Raw genomic sequence first — 11,308 nt, forward strand, 5'->3', positions numbered from 1 at the left:
AAAAGACGCAGCCTGAAATTTGGAATCAAGCCAGAAGGTATGTGAGAGCTTAGTTCGTTTTGGCGGGAACGTGTGCACCAAATCTTGGGACAGCACTCTCCTTCGCGATACACGGGGAACAGCAAACAGCACGTCAGTGCACCTGTCAGCTCACGGCTACGAACCAAGATTAAAACGAGTTCGCGAACCACATTACTTCGCTCAGGCTTTCGTGTACCTTTGAAGGTGCCGACTAGCACACTGTACTGCATGCCGCGTTGCTAAAGGGGTCATTCTCGAGAGAAAAAAGGCATAGACGAGCGAAAGAAACTAGAAAACCCGAATCGCAGCGTGAATAACGGAAAAAGCACCTCCGATTGACGGCACATTTATAGCTATAAGGGCGTAGCGAATTCCGGGACTCGCGTCCACGAGTATGCAGATATGACTGCCAGTATAGTGAGGCGACGCTCAACGTACGTCTCTGTCGACTTCTAACGCCGCTGAAACTATAGCGAAGAGTGACGGCTCCAAACGTTTGCTTTCCTTTAGCGAGTCTGTTGGTCGCCTTTCTCGTGGGGCGCGCTCTTTATTCGACAGCGTTGCACTCGCGAGTCACACAGGTGGAAAAAGAAAAAAAAATCAAAGAAGGAACTCCTCCGAGAAGAACGCGGCTGCTTGCTATGCGCAGTGCAGCGCGTGCCCGGAGAGGCATCGCCGCCGAGTGGTGACACACGCGTGCCCCACTTTTGCGACGCCTTTCTCCTTTCCTGTTGCGCGCCTCAGCGATGGCGGGCCGCGGAAAAACGCGACAGCCGGTGTATATACCGTATACGCGGTGAAATATTCAAGACGCCGGGCCCCGTGCGCTTTCGCCCCTGCAGTCCTACGGCGGAGCTCATGTGGGTCAGTAGGCGCCCCCTCAGCGGGGTTACGAATGTACAGTGCGGTTGACTTGTTTGATGGGACGGGACGAACAAATATCCCCGCTTCATGGTCCGCCCCCTTTGGCTTGACCCTAGCGGCCCCTTCCCTCCAAGAAAGGCGGCGAAACCCTCGGCCGTTCTCGCCGCATGACGAGAGCGTGGACAATATTGTCGTTGACCAGCACGTCAGACAACGTTCGCACTTATTTGCATAAGTAAGGAGTTGTACGCGCTCTCCCTATGTCTTCGAAGAATGCAAAATGGATCAACTGTGAACGTGTTGTGGCGATGAGCATTACATTATTTCTATTCCTTGATTTCATTCTGCGTGTAACGGACTGCTTGCTATGCCGCTTCTATACTTGAATGGAATTGAGGTTATTCATGTTCTGCAGCTGTTACAATCACCCAGTACAGAAATCTGAAGAGAAGAGATACGAGGGGAGCTATGTACTTTAGGGTTTGAGAAATGCACGAGATGCAGGAGTAATGGTGTTGGCACTTACGGAATGGTGTCGTACAAATCCCGAGGAAGTATATCGAAGCGCCACGTACAAGAATTCACGGAAAGACACTTCATAATTTAATCTGAGCCGTGTACAGGCATACTGCACTGCGCTGCTTTATGGAGGTACGCTGTTCGTTGAAAACTAAACCGGCGCCCGATGGCGCGGAGATTATTTTCGAAAGCACACGCCCGGAAGGACGCGACGTTGGATTTCCTCGAGAAATATAGATTCAGCTTGAAGTGAAAAAAAAAAAAAAACAACGTGATGTGCCCCATTACGATTGCGATGGCTTTCGAAAATTCTGAGAACGTCCCACTTTAAGCAGTCCGCGAGGAAAGCATCTCAACACGCTGACACGCATGGACGAGCCCGCATAATACTGTGTGCTCGGTGCAGTGAATTTTATTTCATTTGCTTTGACGTAATTTTTATTGTTGTCTACGTCCATTCTGGTGCATCACCCCCTTTGTCCGTTCCTTACGTCACACATTCAACAATTTATAGAGAAATAGAAGATCAGGTGAACTAAAAAAAAAAAAAAAACCCTTTACTGTACTTCAGTAAAAATACGCCTGTGTCCTAATGTGATCCGTGGTACGATCACTTTGGGGAGCATATTTTGCCCTTTAGAGATTAACCTTTCACGGCAATGCTTCAGCTGTCACTAAGTGCAACAAACTTTCTTTCTCCTTTTTTCTTTCATTTATTTCGCACTTAATATTAGCGCTTAATATATATAGCTTTTAGCGTCTGTTCTTTTGGGGCGAAGAGCGTTTCATTTTCGCTTTCTTTCATAGCATTCAGGGAGTCATTGCCCAATCTTTATGCGGAGCTACGTTTGTTTTTACGAGAGCACGCAACAAGAACAACTAGGGTAAAAGCAAATTCGTAATATGATATCTGAACAAACAATTTTTTAGCTGACACGCACCGCTACTGCCCGAAAAATTGCGTGTTTATTCGAAGAATGCACCTCGCTTGACTGCAGTTTGTTTGCATGTGCATTATGCGTTAAACGCGGTCCCATCAAGGTCTACAAGACGGCGACATAAATTACGAGGAACAAGCTGAAAGATAGCAATAATATCACAACATGCCAGTGCCTCCTCATTGGTCGTTCGTTGGCGCTCTTTCAGACAAACCACACACACTAGCTCGGAAATGTGCTTTGCACTAGTAAAGTTAATATCAGTTTCAATCACCACCGTAAGGGAGAGGAAGAGCGGACTGCCGCTGAGGTCATCAAGCTGGAGTCCGGCAACTCCTGGCGTTCAAGACTAACTAAGCCCGAAATGTAGCAGTATACTTTGGTAGCGAAGGTGTAACGTATTTCCTCGTTCTCTTTAGGAACTCTGAATGTCATCGCGGGAATTTCAAAAGCTATGAATATGGGGGTTATTCTTGTAAGAGCCACACGCTCCATAGTCTCTAGTATATTTCGCCAGCGTAAGCATGACAGAGGTCCCGTGTCCACCGTCAGCTGTAAAGCTAACTGCTTGAAGTTTACATTCATAGCATCTGATACATAGAAGTCTGCAGCCTTTATGAGCAACGCCGCACGCTAAATCACTTTAAGCTATTTAGCATTTGCTTTCTAGTGTTCACTACAGCAAAGTTGTACACGCCGAGGCTAAATGAATGTTAGCAGGCAGGTCGTCTATGGCTCAGGGATGTGCCACCGAAATGGAACAAGCCGCATTACCTGCCACTGTTTTGCATATAATGAATAAGCGTCCGTGGGATAAAAGGCATGCGTCATGACAATTGGTCAAATCACACTATACTTCCCCTGCACTGGTCTGCTTAAGCGTCGTGCAACGGAGAACGCGGCCGAAATGTGCATGCTGCTCAAATGGCTTCTTAAGTCGGGTACGAAACGTCAATCGCATGCGGCAAGCCAGACAGGACGACGCATGTGGCGGCGAAAAGAAGCATGCCGACTAAATGAAAAAAAAAAACTTTAAAGGAACATGAACTACACAACGCGAAAGGAAGTTTAAATACCTATCTGCACCTTTCATTAGAATTCTGTGCCTTTTTGTACCTTTAAACAGAGTTCCGTCTTACTGCTATGCCGTGTGCTACGCATCATCACAGCTTATTCGCTTTGACGCGGAGTGAAATGGCTTCGTAATAAACTCAGTGATACATACTGGCATTCCCTTTCAACCTCACTGGTCAGCTATCTCCATAGACTGTAAGGGTGGTGTTCCTCACAAAGATCGTTAGGGAATACCTGCTGCGTTCTTGTTAATCTCTTTATACCATACAATGCATGTATTGTTAAGAGGCAAATGAATGGCGAATACGTTACTTCCGAAAGGAATTGATTAGCGTAATAATGTGTCGGCGCACTTTCATACTTTCAGTGTCGCTACTTGATATTATGTGCTTGATAAAGTGGAAGCTTTATTCGGTACATTCGCACAATGGACGACAGAATGCATTTGTGAGGACTCTGTATTGCTTCGCAGGATCAGCATATCGTTTTGATAACTGCCGTTATCAAAACGAAAGCTGTGGAAGATACCCCAGGAACGAATGGCTGCCATAAAGTGCATGGCCAGATACGACAGCGTTGATCGGTAAGCAGCTTGCTTCTTCAGGGAGTTGTAAGGTATAACCCGGAGATGACTGTAGGAATAGGACCGAGAAACGGCGTAGCTAAAAAATAACACTAACATTGAATATTTTCGCGCAGGTAGTTCACACTTGCGGTTACTCCTGGCAATGCTCCAAGTCCACGTCTGTCCAGAATTTTTGTCAGACGGAGTAGATGCACTGAAAATCTGGCCAGACTAAGGTATCTCGGGATTCCAGCAGTCAACCGCGTATGACAAGGACTCACGTGCTCGAAGAAAGACGAGATAAAGAACATTCCTGATCGCAAATGAGTAATCGCGTTTAAGCGAGAATTGAAATTAAACTAAGCAGAGCTGTAAAGTGAGAAGTGGTGAGCTTTAGCGTGACCTTAATCGTCCTTGCCAAGTTGTCGTACGAGTTGCCGTAACCGATTCGAGATGAGGGCAAAAAAACTTGAAAACTTTCAAGCGGACATTGCGCGTTGCACAGCCACCAGACTTGGCACTTATCGTATACTTGATGCTGCGAGGAGGAATCGAATCCTTACAACGCCTCAATGAGAGAACACGTACAGAGTTTCATTGCAAAGTTGTGCGTGGATAGAGTGCTTGTCACGTCATGCTGTGGTCCCGAAATTCGCGCATTGTGTGTATGTGCATACATAAACGAGCAGTCTTTATTACGCGTGGCACTCACTATACCTGACAATGTGTGACATATGCTCCTCTACTGCCCTGCTTGAACCCCCTCCTGCTTAATCTCGTTATGTGTTTCGCGTGTGCTTCTAAAAAAGAGTGTAGTCTCTTTCACCCGTTCTCGACCCTGTTATAGGAAAGCTATTAGCTCGGGCACCTCGCTATCTGCTCTGGGAACTCGAATCTTTTGGCGATCTTGCTCTTCAACTACACTCTTGCGTTCTTTGTTCATTCACGATGCAGTGGGTTCAAGAGACGGCCGACGCTCGATCGTGAAGCCCCAACAGATCTGAAGCGTGTCAAGTCATGACGCGCGTACACACAAGTGCCGTTTCACGCCGACGATGGTTTGGCGAGTCCCACGCCACCTTTCGGTGAACGCGGTAACTGTTGAGGGCCTACTCGCCGCGCTCTCGGAGGGAACGCGAAATGGAGCAGCGTATTGTCGCGTGTCTGTCGAAACTTCAGTCTGAATGGCGGTCCGCAGGCATGCGCTGCTTTCCTTGACAGCTCGAACTTGCTGTTTGCGCAATGTACGTTTATCGCAAGGTGTAAGAAAACTTTATCGCGCGTATCTCTTCTACTTGCGTTGCAGCTGAAGTAACTATAGCTGAGTGAACCCCTCCTTTTGATTCTGCAGCCAGTACTGCGGCGCAGAAAAAAAAAGGGAGAGAGAGATTGAAATCTGGAATCTCTCACTTCTCAGTTGAAAATCTTCGAATGACGGGTCCTCGCAGAGCTTGTCCAGAGAACCGTGCACTTTAGCAAAAATGGATTTTTTTTTTCAAAGCACGTCTACTTCAAAAAGTAAAATAGAAAAAGTGGCACTTCAGCGCTTTGAGAAAATTACCCCATCGACGGAAACCCAGGAGTTGAAGTGCTTCTCTTTACGCGAGAAGCCACTCTGAGCCGTAAGCAAGCACAAACGCTATCGCTGACGCCGCAATTTAGATACTTCTTAAAAATAACCAGTTTCGTGCACGCACTAAACACTCGATTTACAGCAGCATTTAGGGACACTAAGGAATAAAAAGATTTTACGCGTATTAGTAAAGTACTATTTCGCCATCCCGAAAACACCATTCTTACCATGAGACAAGACGTAGTTTTAGCGAGAAAACAAAACGCACGAAAATAAAGTGTGGGTGAAAGCGCCACCCTGAGATTCCCGCACCAAATGCCATGACGTCATAAATTTCGAAGGTGTCTATTGTGCCCTACATAGCTTCTAATTGATAAAGCTCATTGACATCTACAGGTGCCGTAGACATAACACACAAAGTTTCCGAAAATTTCATCTAGCCAATATTGTTAAAAACCTCTAGCCAATGGCACAAATTTTTGACGTCACGCGGGTATATTACAGCGCGAAATGTAAAAACGAAACTTGAACCTTGAGTTGCTTCTTTGGTTATCAACTTATAACAGACAAACATGCGGCGTTGGAGTTCTCAAAGTGCAGTTTATCAATCTAAACGCAGCCATTGTACCTCTTTAGTGTTTCTTTAAGAAATGCATTTTTGTAGTCAGCTTTGCAGAAATTAGGCTTCAAGGTCTTTTGATTTGTTGCCTCTTTTTCGTACAATTCAAGGCAAGAATTTCCCTTAAGTTTGACGTTTCGTCTCTCTTGGCGTTCACTGCGTCATCCTGTGTTAAGCTGTTCGTATCAAATTCGTTTTCCTTGGGGCTGAGCTTTATTCAAACAAACGACCCCGTTCCTTAAAGCCCCAAGATATTTCCTGTGTCAGTAAATGAAGCTTTGCTCCTTTTTTTTACGACAAATGAAAGAGGTGTCATGCACCGGATAAAAATAACTAAAATAAAGCAATATATTTCATTAAAGTAAACTCAACGAGGTTGGTACGAGGCTGGAGGAAGGACCCCACGTGTGAACGGACAAATTTGAGGCGTTAAGTATAGCGAAACACAGAAGCAACGTTTCTGGCACTGCGCTAAAATGAACACAAAAAAAAATCACAAAGACAGGTGGATGTCTCAAGATGAAATTAACTTTTTTCATCACTGCAGAGATTTTTAAACTTGTATTTTGCTCTTAGGCTTTGTCTGCTCCAAGAAAATGGAGTTCGTTTTCTTGAGTCGCTATCAACTGGAAATTAACGCTACGAACAAACAACGCCATTATAACAGGTACAGGATAGATTACTCGGTATAACGAGAAAAAATTGTGTATTACAGCAATAGAAGTATCGCACACAGTGCTTGCGTAGCTTCGCCTGTCGACATTTCCGTAAGCTTTCTTTTTTTCCATTTAGAATATTGCTTTTCCATAAAAATATGCACGGAGACAAAAAACGAAGTTTGCAGAATGTGTTAACAAGGAGTCACTAACTCTGTGTTTATTTCTCGCATCAGAGCAAACCAGGAAATCGCCCAACACGAGGAGGAAAGTGGAAAAGGTTTTTATAACCGAAGCCCATGGCGGTGTTACGAATCGTTGTCGACTTATAGACTTGGTTTTTAAATTAAAGCTTAAACTGATGGCAGCAAGAAGCCAAGATGTACACAGCCGAATTTTGATGATGGTAAAAAAAATTAAATAAAATAGACTTCTAATTAACTCGAGTTGATCTCCATTAAATTCCCCCTTGCCCCGTCGTAATACAATCTTCTTTTTTTTCTTTTTGAAGCATTTTCAACAAACGACATAAAACGCATTAAAAACACGATCAAGTTATGTCGAAAGGTGTCCATAGGCAGGTAACGATGATATTCGTTACGTGCTCACGAACGCCATTCAGCAGTCTCCGTGATTCACGTTCAGGTACGACGAGACAAACAAACGACAAAGGAAGAAGGTTGCAAGGGGGCACACGGATTACACACGGGTTGCAAAAACGCTCACAGGGAATGAGACAAAAAATTGTCACTCACCTAAGACAGCTAATCCGTGCGGTGTGTTCGACGCGGCGGGCACACAAAGCTAGCGCCCAAATGTGCGCGTCAATCCGAAAAAAACGGTGCCGTCCAGTCACAAGCTCGGCCCTTCGTCCCGAGCAAAGCCTGCTTACTAAATCCGAACAGTGGCTCTCTCGGTTCGAAGGCTGTCGGACGAGTTTTGGACTATATTCACAATTCGCCGAAATAATCACTCGCTCGTCTCCTCAAGTCGTGCCGATGGTCCGTAGAGTTCGGTTGCTGACACTGTCTTCTTGTCCGATCTCGCGCCGATGGAAGGGACGCAAGCCGTCACTGCTGCTCTTGCGTCACCGAATGCCACTGAAGAAGCCGAATCTTGCGGTGAACAGTCTGTAGACCAAGTTGTTTTTTCTTGCAGAAGTCGCGAGGTTTTGCGTCCAGAAAACACGGTCGACAGTCGCGGGCGACGAGTCGAGTTGCTTCTCCGATGTCTTCTGCCGGGATGAAGCGCGGCTGCGCGTTGAAGCGACGCGCGCTTGCACACAGCGTGTGGTCAGCCGCTATGGCGAAAGGCTCACGGCCGGTCCGCTAAGGCCCGTCCACCTGAGCGAGTTCACCGCGAGCGTGCGAGCGACGCCGAGAGCCGAGCGAAACTGGCCCCGTTTGCCTCTTGCCTCCGAGGGATGCAAGAGAAACCGGAGGATGGGGAGAGTGCAGGGAGCGGGAGAGAAGGCGTCCTCCTCTTAACGGGACTTGGGCGCTTCTCCTCCCCAGGCACCGTTATACAGGCTCCGACGGGCGGGCGCGCTCTCGCCGGCCGACGATTTCTCGGGACCGGTCTCCCCTCCTCGGTTGACTGTCCAACTCTTTCTGCGCCCCCTCCCCGCGCATTCACTTGCACCGCAACCTGCGTGGCGGTGGAGCACGCCGAGTGTGGCATGCCCGGCTGCAGCGGCACGGCTTCTTCCTTGTCGGCCTGCTCTTTTGTCTTTGTCGCGTCCCGAATGCGGCACGCGGAGTTCTCTTTATGAGACCCCGAACACAGTCTCGCGCCCTCCTGGCCCTTAACAGTGTTGTCGAGGCAGCGGCGGACTCCGTTGCGTTCAGCGGGGGGACGACTTCAAAGATGGGGAGGGCGGTGCACGACGACCAAAAATAATTACTCGAGCTAGGCGCAATACGCGCACGCCGCTTGCAGAATGCTGCTCGTTATGGCACGAGGGTGTTGTGGGAGAGGGCACTCGCAGAATTAGGTGCAGAGGCGGCAGCGTACCGTTGTATTGAAAAGCATCGCCATTAGTTGATTGCCTCATATTACTGCCCCAAACCTGGATTAGCATGGTATAGCAGGCTCACCTTTCTGCAACTTTTATCGAATGACGCGCACGATAGCCACTTCATACGTTATTTTATGATGAATAAGTGGGTATCAGTTTTACCCTCGTATTCTAGAACGCCCCTTTACTCAACTCTTCACCTCCACTTCAGAAAGCTGATGGGAGCGCCTTCTCTAGGCACGGCAAGTCACTGCATATCAGCGATAATCTGCTGCGATTCTTGAGTAGCGCAGCATCCTTTTCAGCCGAGCAGCGGCGCAGTGCTCCACTCTGTCAAGTGAAGGGTGAAAGTTGAGTCGAGGAGCGTTTCTGAATACGGGGGTTAGTTACGTATACTTGAGCCAAGATCACACTGCACGTGATTTCGGTGATGAGCACATCACACTGCACGTGATTTTGGTGAAGTATACATACTAGCACGAGTAGAATGTTCCTTTGATCACGATCTAATATGTTGTTCAATCAATCCTGGAAGGACTAAGTACGGCAGTGGCATACGCAACGGTAGCATATGTGGCTACCCAGTCTCTATAACTTTGAGGCATTTTCTTCTTTTTTATAAAGATACGGTGAAATAATCATAAGCCTGCCTTACATTGTTGTTAATGTTGAGACTTGCGAGCTATGTTATTTGTGTTCTGAGTCAAGTCCTGTAATCAGTACCTTCAGTCAGGAATCTCAGCCCACTGCATAAACCTTATAAAAATCTCTCCTCTAGGGGTCCGAGGACGGGGCACCACTGGCGGTCGACGACAAGATCTCTCGCCAGTGGTGCCCCGTCCTCGGACTCCTGTGACCGTGTTTCATCTTTCCTATCTCTCTTATGTCGTCGCTCGCTGTCCCAGCGCATCTCTCTCTCTCTCTCTCTCTCTCTACCTTTAATCCTATCCTTTTAATCCCTCCTTACCCCCATCCCTTGTGAGCTACTGTTGATATGTCGCACCAGATGCAGACAGTTACGGGGCTCACTTTTCTCTTCTTTTCCCTGTTATAACCACAATCTCTCTGTCAAGGCAACGTGCCGCTTCGGTGCAAGTTTATTAACCTCCTCATCATATCTGCTTTAAAACACGCACAGCATTTGGCTCGTCGGTAGCCGCTGAACGGCAACCCACTGGAATGCTTTGATAAACTCACATACAGACATCTTCTGCTTGTCTACCTATTTATTTCTTCGTATATTTATCATAGTCTTTTCAGACAGCCGGGAGGCTTTTCCAAGTAGGCGCGGAGTCATAAGATTCGGAAGTGGCAGATACGAACCACTCACAGACCCTTTAGAGAAAAAAGTAAATTACTGACCAGCTCACTTTCCCGAAGTTTCCGGGAAAAAGCTTACTTCTTAACGTCCGCAGAACGTTCTAGTGGTCAGAAGATCGCCGCTTGAAGGCATCCTCGCAGCCACTTTCCGACGTGCAACTCTGCTTCTATTTCTTCTCGCGTTGCTTCTATGGAAGCGCCGAAGTAACGAAATAAAACAAGAAACTGCGAAAAGAAGAAAAAAAAAACCTGAAGGTGATACCGGTACAAATCGAGGCGTCGTGCAAGCAAACAGGAAAAGAAGTGGTCGCGTGATCATCGCCGCCACTGCCGCTTTGCTTCGGGCCACGTGCCGCAGCAACTTCTCTCTCGCGAGCGGAGAGATAGAAACGTTCTCCGTCAAAGTCCTTCGAGAGGAAACGTCGATCGGCCCCGCCGAGTAGCCTCTCCTCGAGCTCGCTTCGGACGGCCCGAGAGCTTCTTCCGGTCAGCGGGACCGCCGGCCGCCCACACCAATCCGCGTACGACGGTCGCGTGTCCAGAAGACTTTGGCGGCTCTTATCGACGTCGCTCCAGGAATGAGCTCGGTGCTTGGAAAGCAAGCAGGCTGAACAAAAACTCCTCGCCCGAATCAATGAAAGCCACATATGACGCTCGTTAGCGACGCGAGAGCTGTGAGGGCGGCAGCGGTGAGCCTCTTTCACATTTGCTTGCGAGACGACTCTCTTTTTCCGAAGAGTCGTCTCGCAAGCAAATGCTTACATCCTTGCTCATCGCACCTGCGATGATCGAACTCGTTGGAGATGGATCGCTACGGCGCCTCTTTGCCTTGGCACTCGAAGACGTTGGGAGTGTTGACGTCAAAACGTGACCAGCCGTGGGGGTGGTTCGATACGCTGTATACGCCCACTTGAAGTGTCCAAACGTCTAACCTCGAGTAGGAGGTGAGAAATTCCCGGAGGTCTGGCGTGGGATTTCGTCCGGCACCCTTTGGGCTCACCGGCGGCTGGACCACTTAGCCAGGGACTGATGTGGCGTTCTGCGGCGTGTCAACCGCTTGTGTGTGAGAAGTTCGAAGGACAGCGCTCTCGCAGAAGCGTCCATTGAACCAGTGCCAGCTACGTAACTGGCTGGACCCGCAA

The 11,308-nt window shown here is 47.9% G+C and overlaps 1 protein-coding gene across 3 annotated transcripts in view; it reads right to left on the reverse strand.

Moving 5' to 3' along the window:
- The window catches only part of LOC119161333 (protocadherin Fat 3), a 353,600-nt gene extending 345,372 nt beyond the window's left edge, over positions 1-8,228 (reverse strand). For 2 of the 3 annotated variants that reach the window (XM_037413746.2, XM_037413745.2), the window contains exon 1: positions 7,585-8,227. The gene's annotated coding sequence lies outside the window, so the exon portion shown is untranslated. Of the gene's footprint in view, positions 1-7,584 lie in introns of all 3 variants that reach the window. The other variant, XM_075879438.1, reaches the window with a different exon arrangement.
- Between the last annotated feature and the right edge of the window lie 3,080 nt (positions 8,229-11,308).

This window comes from Rhipicephalus microplus, chromosome X, assembly GCF_043290135.1.
Source record: "Rhipicephalus microplus isolate Deutch F79 chromosome X, USDA_Rmic, whole genome shotgun sequence".
In the NCBI taxonomy this organism is placed as follows: domain Eukaryota; kingdom Metazoa; phylum Arthropoda; class Arachnida; order Ixodida; family Ixodidae; genus Rhipicephalus; species Rhipicephalus microplus.